This window comes from Pinus tabuliformis, chromosome 6 (genome assembly GCF_031772625.1).
Source record: "Pinus tabuliformis cultivar Carrire ecotype Pingquan chromosome 6, CPIR1, whole genome shotgun sequence".
NCBI lineage: Eukaryota > Viridiplantae > Streptophyta > Pinopsida > Pinales > Pinaceae > Pinus > Pinus tabuliformis.
In genome coordinates this window covers 1,489,697,581-1,489,714,463 of record NC_142292.1, presented here as the reverse complement: position 1 = coordinate 1,489,714,463, position 16,883 = coordinate 1,489,697,581, and positions in this window count along the sequence as shown.

Genomic DNA, 16,883 nt, shown 5'->3' with positions numbered 1-16,883 from the left:
AGCCAAAGAAGCCAGAGTTGAGAGCCAGAGCGAGAACCGGGAGCCAGAAAGCTGAGAGCTTCAAGAGCCAGGGATAAAATGGTGTCTAAACCCATTGTTTCTATGTAAAACAGTGGAGAAGAGCAAAGAGCTTGTAAAAAGGACTTTTCCATAATCCCAGAGAGCCTAGTTGAGTTGACTAGAGCTCATGGAGACGTAGCCCAAGAGTTTTGGGTGAACTCCTAATTAAATTGTTTTTCTATGTGTTTTGTTTTATTGCTACATTGTTTACTGTTATATATATGTTGTATCAGCATAATAACATAATATTAAAAGCACATAAATATTTCTAAAATAGACATAGGCATACACGTTATTTTCAAGCACATATTTAATTCCCCATTGGTTAATCATAAAGACTTGGAAATAAATAAGCTTTGGAAGTGGGAGAGGTTCTTGTAAGTTAGACAAGAAGCCTAAGTGCCCCATTTTCAGATCAGGTGGTATTGGAGCTTGAGATTGATTAACCACACCTTCAAAAGAAGGTTATATCAGATTGCTTGATTGACAGAGCAAAGATTGCTTGTCTGAAAGGTGTTTAAACAATCAGAGGTTGATTGTATGCTTGTCGCGGACTAACTATTGTTTGAGTTTGCAGAGGTGAAGGGAAATTTGTTGATAGCTCAGCCCAGGAAGGACAATAAGAAAGAAGGGCTAAAGGCATTCTTCTATTCCAAAGGACCTCAAAGCAATCCTTGAAGCACAAGAGGTTTGTTGCAAAAGGTTTCTTAATAAAGCACTTTATTAATCTTGTTTGAAGTTCTTTTGTTCATTGGTATAATGACAACTTCTACAAGTGAATCCTCAAATTCCTCCTTCATCACAAGACTCTATGATGGAGACTTGAAGCAAGACTTGTTCATCATGATGGACAAGGTGAGAGAAATGTATGAGGATGGAAGAAAGAGCAGCATACTTAGAGAGCAGTTGAATTCCATGAAGGAAGAGAAGCAGTTGCTTTCTGACAGACTATAGGAAATGGAGAGGCAACTTCATATTGCAAATATGAACCTGAAAAGGATGCATGAGTTGGAGTCACAACTCTTTTTTGCCAAAGAAGCCTTGGTCAAGTATCAGCTTGAAGAAGAGGTAAGCCATTCTAGTTTGTCTTCAAATTCCTCTAAGAATGCTTATATTGGTTCTTTTGAAAAACATACCAAAGGCATAGGTTCCAAGCTAATGTCCAAGATGGGCTATGAAGGAAAAGGCTTGGGTAGACATGCACAAGGTATTGTTGAGCCAATAATAATTGAGGAAAGGCCTAAGTATTTGGGTCTTGGCTATGGACAAGCTTATGGAGAAAGTTCCAAAGCCGCCATGAAGGCCATTAAAACAACTCCAAGAAGGAGTTGCGTTGAAGAGTGTGAAGATTGTATTCAGGAGGAATGCAATGGCTTGAAACATCATTTGTAGGATGTAGGTGTTCAGAAGCACACACTTGAACCAGAGAGTTGTGTAGACTCTGATAGCCTTGAAGAGAGTGATGATGTTCCAAAGGGAGCCACTTCTTCATTTGCTTCACCTCCTCATGAAGGCAATAAAGGTGAAAGAGAAAGGTATAAATCTGGTTCTACTCATCTTCCTTTTGATTTTGCAAAGCATGATAAATTTCCACATAAGCATGGGAAAAGAATTGCATGTTCCTTTTGTGGTTTGGATAACCATCATGTTTCTTGATGTTTGAATAGAATGGCTACATACAGGAAACTTTTGAAGGAAAAGAAGAAAAAATCCAGAGGTCCATTGGACAAGGCAAATCATGTTGTCAAGAGGATGCACATGTGTTGCACTTACTGCCATAAGCAAGGGCATCTTACTGAAAGATGTTGGACTCTGAATCCAACAATGCTTCCACAAAAGCTGAAGAAAATGGAAAGAGAAAATAGCAGAAATGGAAAGGAAGATTCCATGGATGATGTGTCTCAGGATGATTCACATGTTGATGCTGATGTGTAGACAAAGGTAATACCTTTGAAAGGGATTGGTGAGAAATGGCTAGAGTTCTTATCCAATTAAGGTTGCATGTCTATTGATGCATCTATTTGCATTTCTTTGTTAATGATATGCAAGTTGTAGGATTTTACAAAGAAGGCGAGTGGAAAAGTTGAGTACGAGGCTCACTTTTTTGCTGCAACATTATATTTCATTTCAGCTTCGAATGTATAGTGTACTTAAGTGAAAGTTGAAGGATGAAATGCATGCATGAGTATGATGTGCATGGACATATGGATGTTGATGTTTTCCTTGTTTTGGACATGTATGTGTAATTAACTAGTAGGGTTGATTGCTTTGACATGCATGTCATGAAATGTTGACTTGGGAGAAGTTAACTTGGTCTCCAAGATGGAGATAATAATGAAGTGTTTCATCTTTTGAAAAGAGTCCTAATGGTATTTTTCTACATGCTTGACTTGAAGAGTCATTTGTTTAAATGCATGTTTTGTGGGCTTGTTATCTAGTCCATCATTTGTATGCAGATGTAAGACATGGAGGTGTTCACAAGCTGTGAAATCTATTTCTTTTGTTGAAGCAGGAGTTTAGGCCATCCAGTTGTTGTCTATATTTCTGTTGTTGTTAACAGTTGTTGTTGACAGCTTGTCAAACAGATACAAATGAAAGTTTTGTGGAGCAGATGAAATTCACATTTGTTTGAACCACCTTGGATCAATGATCAAGGCAAAGAAGTTCAAACCACCTTCTATGACCATTTCAGCAGAAGTTCTGCAGGAAGGCAAGGAGGAAGATAGTTCTTCCTAGGAAGACCAGCCCATCCAAGAAGGGAAGTGGTCAGAGACTTTGGTTCAGAGGCACTATGCAAGGCAAGTGTGTGGAGGCTGAAAGAAGAGGGTACTTTTACTCTCAGGTACTATTCATATCAATATATCAGTCTTTTGGAGACCAAAATTTATTTTAGTGGGAAGGCATGATCCAAAATGGGTTTTGGATAGACTCCTAAGTCTAGGTGTTCCTCACTGAGGAAAATGAAAGTCTAAGGAAGTTCCTAGACATAGCCCCATTGCAGAGATCTTTTCATTCTTAATATACTACAACTTGAATAGGAAAAAATGGACTTAGGATGCAGAAGTTATCACCAAAAGAAGATGCCCTATGTTCTTTAGAAAAAGAGGAAAAATCCTCTAAAATGAGAAAAAACCCTTATAAAGGGAAATCACATCGGAGAGAGCCAAAGGCGGACTTAAACGGAGAGCGAAGCCACCCCCGATTGCTGATCCCTGACATATCGGGTCAGAGGTAGGCCTGCGCATATAATATAAGATAAGGACCCCGCCAAGCCGATGCGATATGCCAATCACCGAAATCGGCAGATCAGCGTCAGTGATGGCATGGGACTTAAGGCGGGACCTCGAGCCGAGCGACATTGTGATCGCCGAAATCGGCAGATCGGGAGATCGGCCATCCCCGATACACAGGGCCGATGCGATGAGCGATGCCGATAAAAAAACTGGACCCAATAATTTTTCAAAGCCCGATTGTATAAAATTTTAGGTCTGGGAATTCGGATTTTCACGTATTTCCCATGTATTTAGGATTTTACCCAAAACACATATGCGATGTGATAAGCGATGAATCCAGACCCGAAAGGGTTTATAAATGTAAATGTATATTGTTTGAAGTCTACCATAAAGCCATTCGATGGTATTTCAGTGTTTTAATGTATTCTTAAAAATACAAAGGAAAACGCCCGAAAGTGATAAAACTGGACCCGAAGGGAAATTTAGGCACGGTATATATAATTTGAGTTTCGTAAAGGAAAATTTTAGGTGGGCCTCATGCAGTAAATGGTTTTGGGCTGGCTCCACCCGATCCCACATAATGAACGACACGTGGCTTGGCAAAGGAATAGGGAAACCGCCTTTTTGGGCAGGTAACCCCGTACTCTTAAGCCGCCCGAAAATGCATGGTAACCATTGGATCAGAGATCCCGTATATCAATGGTGGAGAGTACGATAGCGGCCAAAGGTAGACCCAATGCAATGTTAGGGTGGATGCAATATAATTTGAAGTTCAATAGGCTGTGTTTTGGTGGATTTTCCTGTGTTTTACAGTGTTTCTCTATGTAAATAGGGAACCACTGTTTCTGGGGATTTCAAGTGCTGATGGTTCCTTCCGTTACAGAACAAGTGGCCACCATCCTTGAAGGCGTTTAGCAATGATTGCTAACGCTCAGAGGGGGATTTGAGAGAACAGAGGTCGGGAGCCAAAGAGCCCAGAAGAGGAAACGAACGGACAACGTCGATTGGCTTACAAGCCACAGAATGACAGAGAAGAGGGGTGCTAAGGTAGTGCTGAGATAGGAGCGCAGAAAGCTAAACAAAAGCCAGAGAGCTACATAGAGCCAAAGAAGCTAGAGCCGAGAGCCAGAAAGTCGAGAGCTTTAAGAGCCAAGGATAAAATGGTGTCTAAACCCATTGTTTCTATGTAAAACAATGGATTTGAGCCAAGAGCTTGTAAAAAGGACTTTGCCATAATCCCAGAAAGCCTAGTTGAGTTGACTAGAGATCACGGAGACGTAGCCCAAGTGTTTTGGGTGAACTAATTAAATTGTTGTTCTTTCTGTTTTGTTTTATTGTTGCATTGTTTATTGTTATATATATGTTGTATCAGCATAACAATAGAATATTAAAAGAACATAAACAGTTCTAAAACAGACATAAGCATACACCTTATTTTCAAGCACATATTTAATTCTGCATTGGTTAATCATAAAGACTTGGGAATAAATAAGCTTTGCGAGTGGGAGAGGTTCTTATAAGTTAGACAAGAAGCCTAAGTGCCCCATTTTCAGATCAATGAGTGGAAAATCGATGGAATAAGAAGGACCGCGTTATGATAACAATCAGTGCATGGCATAATAGGGACAAGAAAGGCTTGGTTTTATCATGTAGCAAGCATATTATTGACGAAAGGGTGTTCTTGACCAAGTTATTCCAGCGACAACATTATTTTGGAGAAAGTTGATAGCGTCATCATCAAACCATGCGAGTAATAAGTTCCAAGTACCACTAACTGATATTCATTTCATAACTCAGAAGTGTATAATCATATTGTGCCTTTAGGATGCTTATATGTTCAAACACACCGGGTGTAATGTTTCTTGTAACTCTCTTAATAATAAAGCATCTGAGGGTTTTGTGTTTTAGCTACTAGCACAACCACATTAATAAATGTGGTTGATATACATTGTAGGCTTCAACTTAATATATAATATATTATAAACTCAATTTGCTAAATTAATATATTAATATATCAAATATAAGATTAATATAAAAAAATCTAAGATTATAAAGTCAAGGAATCATAAACCCAAGGGATTATTAATATTATAAACCCAAGGAATTAAGAAACCAATGAGATTAATATTATAAACCCAAAGGATGAATAAACCAAGGAATTAATAAACCCAAGGATTAATAAACCTAAGGAATAAATATTGAAAATCCAAAGGAATAATAATAAACCAAATGAATTAATATTAAAAACTCAAGGGATTATTAATATTATAAACCTAAGAAATTGATAAACCCAACACATTAATATTAAAAACCCTTGGGATTAATATTAAAAACCCAAGAGATTATTAATATTACAAACCCAAGCATAAATATTCATGGGGTTTAATATTATTCCCTTGGGTTTTTAGTATTAATAAATGTGGTTGATATACGCTGATAAGTATATATCAACCACATTATTAAATGTGATTGATATATGCCAATAGGCCTCAATGGATATGAATACAATATTAATGTTAATATTGATATTAATAAATATATAAATATAATAATAATACAATAATAATAAACCCAAGGGATTAATATAGAGAACCCAATAGATTAATATTATAAACCCTATCATTAATATTATACCCTAGGAATATGAACCCTTAGATTAATAAACCCAAGGGATTGATATTATAAACCTAAGGCACTAATCAACCCAAGGGTTTAATACTAAAAACTGAAAGGAATAGTATTAAACCCAAGGGATTAATATTGTAAGATGAATGTATATAAACCTTAAGATAAATATTATAAATCCTAAAACAAACATGGTTGACCATGGCTGACCATCATTGATTTTCATATTGAGACAATATTTGTCACAATGTGATGTTGGACCATGGTTGACCATGGTTGATTTTCATATTGAGAAAATATTTGTCACAATGTGACGTTGGACCATGGTTGACCATGATTATAAACCAAAGGGATTTATATTAAACCTCAGGACTAATGCTTCTTTTTTTTTAACCACATGGTGAATCGGTAACTGCCAATCCTAATCTAAGGGAGACCTAGGATCAATCCTCGTAGCTACCACTATAACACCAAGAGTACATCCAACTACCTGCAAGTCGATATACTAAGATCCTATGATTTTATCAAAGCGAGACTCTCATGCTACCAAGGCAGGGGTGGGGAATCTGCTTCTCGAGCCGCCACCACAGCAGGTCAATGTATTCAATGAGATTTGAACTGCGATCTCTTGAGCTTCGCCCAAGTAGACTTACTGTCAAAACTTAGGATTAATTTTATAAACCATGGTTGATATTCATATTGAGACAATCTTTGTCATAATGTGGAATTGGACCATGGTATACCACAAGTAACCATGTTGGCCATAATCTTTGTGACAATGTGACCATGGTTATTTATCATGGTTGACCATTATTGACCATGATTGATTTTCGTATTGAGAAAATCTTTCTCATAGTACAATGTTGGACCATGGTTGACCATGGTTGATATTCATATTGAGACAATCTTCGTCAAAATGTCATGTTGGACCATGGTAGACCATAATTAGATATGTTTGACTATGTTTGACCAATGTTGACCATGATTGACCATGGTTGACCATGGTTGACCATAGTTGACCATGATTGTTTTCAATATTGAGAAAATATTTCTCATAAACACATATTGGGATTATTATAAACTTAAGGGATTAATATTTATAACCCAAAGGATTAAAAAACCCAAGGACTTTATATTATAAACCCAAGGGATTTATATTAAACCCTAGGAATAAACCCAAGGCACTGATAAACCCAAGGGATTAATACTAAAAACCAAGGGAATAATATTAAACCCAAGGGATTAATATTGTAAACCCAAGGTATATAAAACCTAAGATAAATATTATAAACCCTAAAACAAACATAGTTGACCATGGTTGACCATGGTTGATTTTCATATTGAGACAATCTTTGCCACAATGCGACGTTAGACTATGGTTGACCATGGTTCACCGTGTTTGACCATGATTGACAATGGTTGACCATGGTAGATTTTCATATTGAGCCAATCTTTTTCACAATGCGACATTGGACCATGGTTGACCATGGTTGTCATAATGTGACGTTGGACCATTAGACAATCTTTGACATAATGTGACCATGGTTGACCATAGTTGATTTTCATATTGAGACAATCTTTGTCACAATGCGACATTGGATTGTGGTTGACAATGGTTAATGATGGTTGATAACGATTGATTATGGTTAAAAATATTTGTCACAATGCGACGCTGGGCCCTCGTTGACCATGGTTGCTTTTTATATTAAGATAATCTTTGTCACAATGTGACATTGGATCATGGTTGGCCATGGATGACCATGGTTATTGATCATGGATGACCATGATTGACCATGATTGACCATGGTTGACCATGGTAAATTTTCATATTGAGACAATCTTTGTCATAATCCAATGATCGACCATGGTTGACCATGCCTAACCATGGTTGACCATGGTAGATTTTCATATTGAGACAATCTTTGTCACAATATGGCATTCAACCATGGTTGATCATGATTTATCATCTTTGACCATGGTTGACCATGGTTGATCATGATTGACCATGGTTAAATATGGATGACCATGGTTCATGTTCATATTGAGACAATCTTTGTCAACATGTGACATTCGACCTTGATTGACCATGATTGATTTTCATATTGAGACAATCTTTGTCACAATGTGACAAAGATTGACCATGGTTGATATTCATATTGATACATTCTTTGTCACAATGTGGTGTTGGACCATGGTACACCATAATTAACCATGGTGAATCATGGTTGACCATAGTTGACCATGATTGATTTCCATATTGAGAAAAATTTTGTCACAAACGCATATTGGGATAATTATAAACCTAAGATATTAATAATCCCATGGGATTAATAAACCCAAGGAATTTATATTATAAACCCAAGGGATTTATATTAAACCATAGGAATAATATTATAAACCCTATCAATAATATTAAACCCTAAGCAAGGAAAATTTTAAGGATGGAAATTTATCATAAAGTTTAGAAACCTTGGCAAATATTAGTAGTCCTTAATATGCAAATTGTGAAATGTTTAGTGATATTTTTTGTAGAAATATTTAGATTTCCAATGATTATATAGTACTCGATGCCAAATTTTAGCAACTTTTAAGGTAAAATAATTTTATACTTTAAAATTTGGGAGAATATTTTTTAGAAAGAAATGGAAATTGGCGAATCTTTTTCTTGGAAAAAGCATGGAAAATTAGCCCACCTGCGAATATTCGCCCCTAAAATTTTCCCTGACCATAACCCCTGGATTAATAAACCCAAGGGATTAAGGCTAAAACCCCAAGGGAATAATATTAAACCCAAGGGATTAATCTTGTAAACCAAGGTATATAAAACCTAAGATAAATATTATAAACCCTAAAACAAACATTTTTTACCACGGTTGACCATGGTTGATTTTCATATTGACACAATATTTGCCACAATGCAACGTTGGACTATGGTTTACCATGGTTTACCATAGTTGACAATTATTGACCATGATTGACCATTATTGACCGTGGTTGACCATGGTTGATTTTCATATTGAGCCAATATTTTTCGCAATGCGAGCTTGGAACATGGTTGACCATCATTGTCACAATGTGGCATTGGACCATTAAACAATCTTTGACACAATGTGACCATGGTTGCCCATAGATTATTTGCATATTAAGACAATATATGTCACAATGTGGCACTAGACTGTGGTTGATAATGGTTAACGATGGTTGATCACCTTTGATGATGGTTGAAAATCTTTGTCGCAATGTTATGTTGGACCCTGGTTGACCATGATTGACCACAACTAACCATGGTCTATTTTTATATTCATATAATCTTTGTCACAATGCAACATTGGATCATAGTTGACCATGGATGACCATGGTTAATGAGCATGGATGACCATGATTGACCATGGTTAACCATGGTAGATTTTCATATTAAGACAATCTTTGTCACAATGTGACATTAGACCATGATTGACCATGATTGATTTTCATATTGAGACAATCTTTGTCACAATTTTATGTTGGACCATGATTAACCATGGTTGACCATGAGTGAAAATGGTTCACCATGAGTGAACATGGTTGACCATGGCTCACCATGGTTGACCATGAGTGAACATGGTTGACCATGGTTGACCATGAGTGAACATGGTTGACGATGGTTGACTATGGTCGATTTTCATATTGGGACAATCTTTGTCACAATGTGACATTGGACAGTGGTTGACCATAGTTGATCATGGTTGTCGAAATGTGATGTTGGACCATGAGGCAATATTTGTCACAATTCGACCATGCTTATTAACAATGGTTGACCATGATTTATTTTCATATTGAGAAAATATCTCTCACAACACAACGTTGGACCTTGGTTGATATTCATATTGAGATAATCTCTATCACAATGTGACATGGAACCATGGTATAGCATAATTGACCATGGTTGTTCATGATTGATCTTAGTTGACCCTAGTTGACCATGATTTCTTTCCATATTGAGAAAATTTGTCGCAAACCTATATTGGCAGTGTTGTAAACCTAAGGGATTAGTAAACCCAAGAATTTAGATTATGAACCCAATGGATTATAAACCCAAGGGATTTATATTAAACCCAAGGTATTTATGATTGACCATGGTTGACCATGGTATATTTTCATATTGAGAAAATCTTTGTCACGATCTGACATTGAACCATGGTTGACCATGGCTGATCATGATTCACCATCATTAACAATGGTTGACCATGGTTGATCATGATTCACCATCATTAACGATGGTTGACCATGGTTGATCATGATTTACCATGGTTAACTATGGATGACCATGGTTCATGTTCATATTGAGACAATCTTTGTCACAATGTGACATTGGACCATGATTGACCATGATTGATTTTCATATTGAGACAATCTTTGTCACAATGTGACAAAGATTGACCATGGTTGATCATCGTTGATATTCATATTGCGACATTCTTCGTCAAAATGTGGTGTTGGACTATGGTACACCATAACTAGCCATGATTGACTATGCTTGACCAATGTTGACCATGATTGACCATGGTTGATGATAGTTGACCACAATTGCTATCCATATTGAGAAAATATTTGTCACAAATGCATATTGGGATAATTATAAACCTAAGAGATTAATAAACCCAAGGGATTAATACTAAGAAACCAACGGATTAACAAACCCAAGGAATTTTATATTATAAACCCAAGGGATTAAGACTAAAAACCCAAGGGAATAATATTAAACCAAAGGGATTAATCTTGTAAACCTAAGGTATATAAAATATAAGATAAATATTATAAACCCTAAAAACAACATAGTTGACCACGGTTGACCAAGATTGATTTTCATATTGAAGAAATCTTCCATAATGCGATGTTGGACTATGGTTGACCATGTTTGACCATTATTGACCCTGGTTGATGATGGTTGATTTTCATATTGAGCCAATCTTTGTCACAATGTGATGTTGAAGCATGGTTGATCATCGTTGTCACAATGTGACGTTGGACCATTAAACAATATTTTACACAATGTGACCATGGTTATTGGCCATGGTTTACCATAGTTTATTTGAAAATTGAGACAATCTTTGTCACAATGTGACGCTGGACTATGGCTGATAATGGTTAACGATGGTTGATGAAATTTTATGATGGTTGAAAATCTTTGCCACAATGAAACGTTGGATGTTGGTTGACCATGATTGACCATGATTGAGCATGGTTTGTTTTCATATTGAGATAATATTTGGCACAATGCAACATTGGACCATGGTTGACCATGGATGACCATGGTTATTGAGCATGGATGACCATGATTGACCATGGTTAACCATGGTAGATTTTCATATTGAGACAATATTTGTCACAATCCAACATTGGATCATTGTTGACCATGGCTCTCCATGGTTGATCATGATTTACCATGGTTCAAGATGATGGTTGACCATGGTTGATCATGACTGACCATGGTTAACTATGGTTGACCATGGTTCATGTTCATATTGAGACAATATTTTTCACAATGTGGCATTGGACCATGATTGATTTTCATATTGAGACAATCTTCATCACAATGTGACATTGGACCATGATTGACCATGGTTAAGCATGAGTGAACATGGTTGACCATGGTTGACCATGGCTAACCATGGCTGACCATAAGTGAACATTGTTGAACATGGATGACCATGAGTGAACATGGTTGATGATGGTTGCCTATGGTTGGTTTTCATATTGAGAAAATCTTTGTCACAATGTGATGTTGGACCATGTTTGACCATAGTTGACCATGGTTGTTGAAATGTGATGTCAGACCATGAGGCATTATTTGTCACAATATGACCATGCTTATTAACAATGGTTGAGCATGACTGACCATGGTTGACCATGATTGATTTTCATATTGAGAAAATCTCTCTCACAATATGACTGGACCTTGGTTGACCATGGATGATGTTCATATTGAGACAATTGTTGATTTGTGTAGCTTGGGAGGTACTCCAAGCCCTAGGCTTCAGGGTTTGGAGGGAAAAGCACCGCAAGGGACACATGTGGGCTTGGAACCCAAGTATGGGGTTTTTCACCCAATCATGTTTTGGGCATTTCCAAGAGCACATTTCTACATGTGATGGCATGAGGCAATAGAGGGCAAAAAGGAGAATCCAATACTTCAAGAATCGTTGAATTCTTAGTTGTAGAAGTGGAGAAATGAATCTTTTAAGTTGACAAGTAATTATTGGTTTTCAAGTCATGTAGGCTTGAAGTAAAATTTAGCCAATAGATGTGTCTCTTCACTGATTCGTTGGAGCCCCTTTATTGGGAATAAATAAAGGGTGATCTTATCTGTTATAGGCATCCATTTGTGCAACGTCTCTTCTAGAGGAAGATCTCAAGCCTAGCCACAACAAAGAAGGAGTTCTTGACAACGTGAGGAGAAGGGTCTGAAGTCTGTACTGGAGGCCAAGTAAGATAAGGTACAGGGGTCTATTTTTGGGTTAAAACATTGATGTTCTAGAGGCCGAGTAGCCTTGTTGTTGGGCCAAGTATAGGAGTAACGATACGTTGTTGTTGGTGGACTATTTGGGCACACTTCTTGGACGTCGAGGCTATAGGACAATTGTTTTTCTAGGCCACAGGTCATAGCACACAGCTAGGGACTGTGTGTGGGTTGTTAAGGGTGGACATTGCCCCAAGGAGGTAGTGTGGGTGTAAAGGAAGCCTTCCAAGGTGGGTCGCAACCCTTAAAGGGTTGGTTTGTTGACTGTGGGGTGTGTTTAAGGCTGCAGTAAGTGCCCTAACCAGGACTGCAACCAACATCAGTATGAAAACATAAATGATACTTGTGTTTTGTGGAGGAACATTGGGACAAGAGATGACCAGTTTGGATTAGGTTGACTTGCAACCCGTGGGAGCCAATTTGGAGACGAGATTGGGTGGTCATTAGAGGAAATTTTGACCTAGAAGTGCCCATGAAACTTTCACGTAATATCCTTGTCATAATACGTAAACCAATCAAAATCCTTTAAATTTAAAAAGAGGTACATGTCCTAAATAATTTTAAATTGTTTAATTTGAGTATCAGTGAAATATTTTATTATTAATTTAGGTATCAATGAAATATTTTTATTATTAATTTGGGATTCATGAAATATTTTATTAATGTTATTTACCTACCTTACCCATATGAATTAGAATATCAAAACAGTAATTAATACAATGTAAATCTTCATATTAGCATAGTTGAACTTATAGACAAAATAAAAAATTTCACCAGAATCAGCAAAAATAATTTCAAGAAAGAATGTGATTTTTTGTTGTTTAAAAAACATTTTTGAATGAATAAATGGATTTAGCACCCTGACAAAACCCTGGGGCACTTGCTTTCTACATAATAAACAACTTAATATTAAAATATTAAAATATTATTTATTTAGTCAAATCTAACCATTATATTTATATGAAAATATTATTTATTTAGTCAAATATAACCGTTATATTATAACAGCGAAATTTTTATTCTCTTCATCTATTTCACTTAATGCCAAGATATTGTTCTTCATCTTGTCTTGACAATGAACCACACTGGATGGTTCAAAACGCGTCAACAAAACTCTGATGATGTGATTTTTACCGAAAGTTTTCTTACTTTTCAACTTAAATTCAAGTTTTTAAAAATATTTGTTAGATTTTGATTAAAATTAGCCAGAAAAAATGTCGTGAAAAAAGGCCATTTCGTCTATAAGTTAGACTACACTGTGAACAATATAAATTAAAAATGCGGGTCCATTTGACATTAATAACCATGACACCAAAACACCAAAAAAAATAGTTAAATATAAAAAAAATATAGAAAGTTAAACATAAAATAGCTTAATAGTTAAAAAATAGTTAAATACAAAATACAAAATATAGAAGAGTTAAATAGTTCAAAATAAAATATAGTTATAGTTACATATAAAATAGTTAGATAGTTAAAAAATAGTTATAAGAAGTATTCCAAAAAGGAAAAATTAGCGATTCGGGTGAAAAACATAGAATATATTGTTAAAAGTAAAATAATATTAAAAAATTGTCTACATGGAATTTTTTATTAGTTTCTTGATTTTTCCTTAGGAGGCCACTTTTAGGCTGGAATTTCCTCTAATGCATGTGTCTTCATTGGTGCAGATTCCGCGGTGATTAGATTGAGTGTCATTGATCTTATTTGAGGGCAGTGTGTTGGCTACCCAAAGTATCCCTAGAGAAACATACAAGAAGGATGTTTTTTGGTGTGTGATTGGGTGAAGTTTTCAGCCTTATGAGTAGCTCTTTGATGGACAAAGAGGCTAATAGAAGGAAAAATGGAGCTTGGGAATTAGGTCTACCTAGAGAGTAGATTTATGAGCCCATGTACATGCAAAAGAAGTTGTTGGTGGCAGCCCTCCTGGAGTCTCGATGTGTAGTGGCCTTGATGGACAAGGCATTACTAATGAGAAGTATGGAAGTGAAGAACCGACTGGAGATGATATGAGTACATAAAAGTTGCAGCGAAGATTGTCATTGTATCTTGTATACCATATAATGTTGTATTAATCAGATTTGGTTTAATATAATGAAGATTGAGAGTTTACAATATTGTACAATTTTGTTAAAAAGTGTGTTGTTGTAGTGGCTGCAACACCCTCCAAAATTTTCTCTTGTATCCAAATTTTGGAGCCTCCTTGGTTTTTCTTTGATGGTTGCGAACACTCGAGCTCACTCCATGAGCTCTTGTGAATTCTTTTCACCTTTTTTATTATTTAACCAGAGGTCATCTTTCGGCATGTTGATTTCTTTGCCATGCTTGTGATCTAATTCTAGTGAGTTTGAAGGTCCGTCTTTGTGTGTTTGGGTTGTATTCGCTATGTAAACATCCTCCATACTCACACACAAAGTTGTAAACATTGTTGTGGAAGTGTCAACACAGTCATCCAAAGGTCTATCACAAGTGTTGCGCTTGTCACTCTCAGCTCTAAGATAGTCTCACTGAGGGCATGTTTTGTCTTATTGTCATGGTGGTCTATGTTGTCACGTTTTCAAGTATGCTAAGTGTATGATCACAATGTCAGTCTACACAAGTTCACATTCTATCAACACTTAGCCATTTTCCTAAAAACATTCCCGACCGGACAGCCCTCTTCCACCAGACCCTGACTTAGATGCACTACGTAGTCTCAGCCCTCAGTTATCCTGCTCTGCTGCCTGGAATCGCACAATGCTTGAGGTTGTCCTCTAGGTCAGCTACACTACACAATATCAGAGGTGAGCAGTCTGTAGGTCTTCCAGAATTGCACAGAAACTGCCTCCCTACCCAACTGAACTGTGCATTTCCCGAGAACAAACATCAACCCTCCTCCTTTCATATAGGAAACTTGTATTGCTTTGAGACTTGGGTTTGCAGTGTTCCCCAAAATTGCGCAGACTTGCCCAGCTAGTCATATGTTGCCTTGCTCTGTACTGTTCCCAAAAATTGTGCAGAGCTTCCCAGATGACCCTTGTTACGATACTCTGTCGTGCCTCCAGAAATTGCACAGACATGTTTGGCAGTGCCCTTGCTACCTGTCCTGCACTGTTCCCAGAAATTGCGCAGTCATGTTTAGTAGGTCCCTCTATAGCCCTGCTCTGTCCTCCCTCTAGAAATTATGTAGTCATGACCAACAGTCCCTCTATAGCATTCCTCTATCCTATGTCCGGAAACTGCATATAACTTCCTAGCGGTCCCTTTGCAGCCCCTCTCTGTCTTCCCTCATAAAACTGCATAGAGGTGTCTCCCTTCCAGGTCCCACCTTGCAACTGACACTGGTGACTTTCACTGCGCAATCCTTCCTCCTAGTCATCACTGCGCAGTTTTTCCCGACAATGCAGGTTGTCCTTTCGGAATGCCTCATTCCAGCCTAAGTTGTGCTCTGTGTTGTCTTAGTGAGTTTTCCTCCCTCCCTGTCACCTGGAACATGAGAACAATGCATCGTTCTAGACTAGGAGGTTTTGGATTTGATTTCTTCCTATCATGAGTGAATTGCGAGAACAGTTACACTGCTAGATCATGGTGATATGATGAACATGATGAAGAAGGAGCGCACATGCAAGAAGACTTGCCTGCAGCTGGATGAACGTGCCAAACATATCAAACAAAAAGAAAGAGGAACATGCATTCAACCATCAAGAAAAACCAAGACCATCGAAGACCCCGCATCACTATGCCATGTGAAGGAGAAGACAAAGCACACCAATAGTACATCCATCACTCAACAGCACAATAGCTTGACATGGACACCACAGTCAGTCAATACATGCCAGCAATGTCATGTCAAGTTGTTTCATGAGTTGACTCAGCCACATCACCATTATGGGCCATATCTGTTGTAACTGAATGTAAAGTAAAGTGAAGTCCAATGGACGCACACAAAAGTTGAAGAGTCATGTTAGTTGAAAATTCATGGGAAATTGAACATTCATGAGGGTAGTCCAAGAGTCACAAGGTTCAAGCATCACCCTTGGCTATATATACCCCTCCCATTGTATGAGCAAGCACTTTTCACCTTGGCTCCTCCCACATAGCCTTGAGAGTTTGTAGTATGTTATTTGAGGAGCGAGGAGTGGATCCAATGTCCCACTACTGGGAATAGTGATGTATGGTGTACAGATGTGTTTAGGGGATTTTTCTTAATTCAGAAGCCTGTTTCAGGCTAGCTCGTTTTCACGCATGTTTTGTGATGTTTGTAAGACTACTCTTTAAACATTTATAATGAATGTTTGCTTAACCTGCACTAAGATAGTTGAACTACTTCGTTTATTTTGGTACTTACATTGTTGAATACGTTTTGTATTTTTTATCATTGTTGTCTCGTTTGTGTGGACTACTGCGTAGCACATTTGACAAACCATTCTAATTGTAGGTTTTAACCCCGTACAGAAATTACCGGCATACGAATTCTAGAACACAGA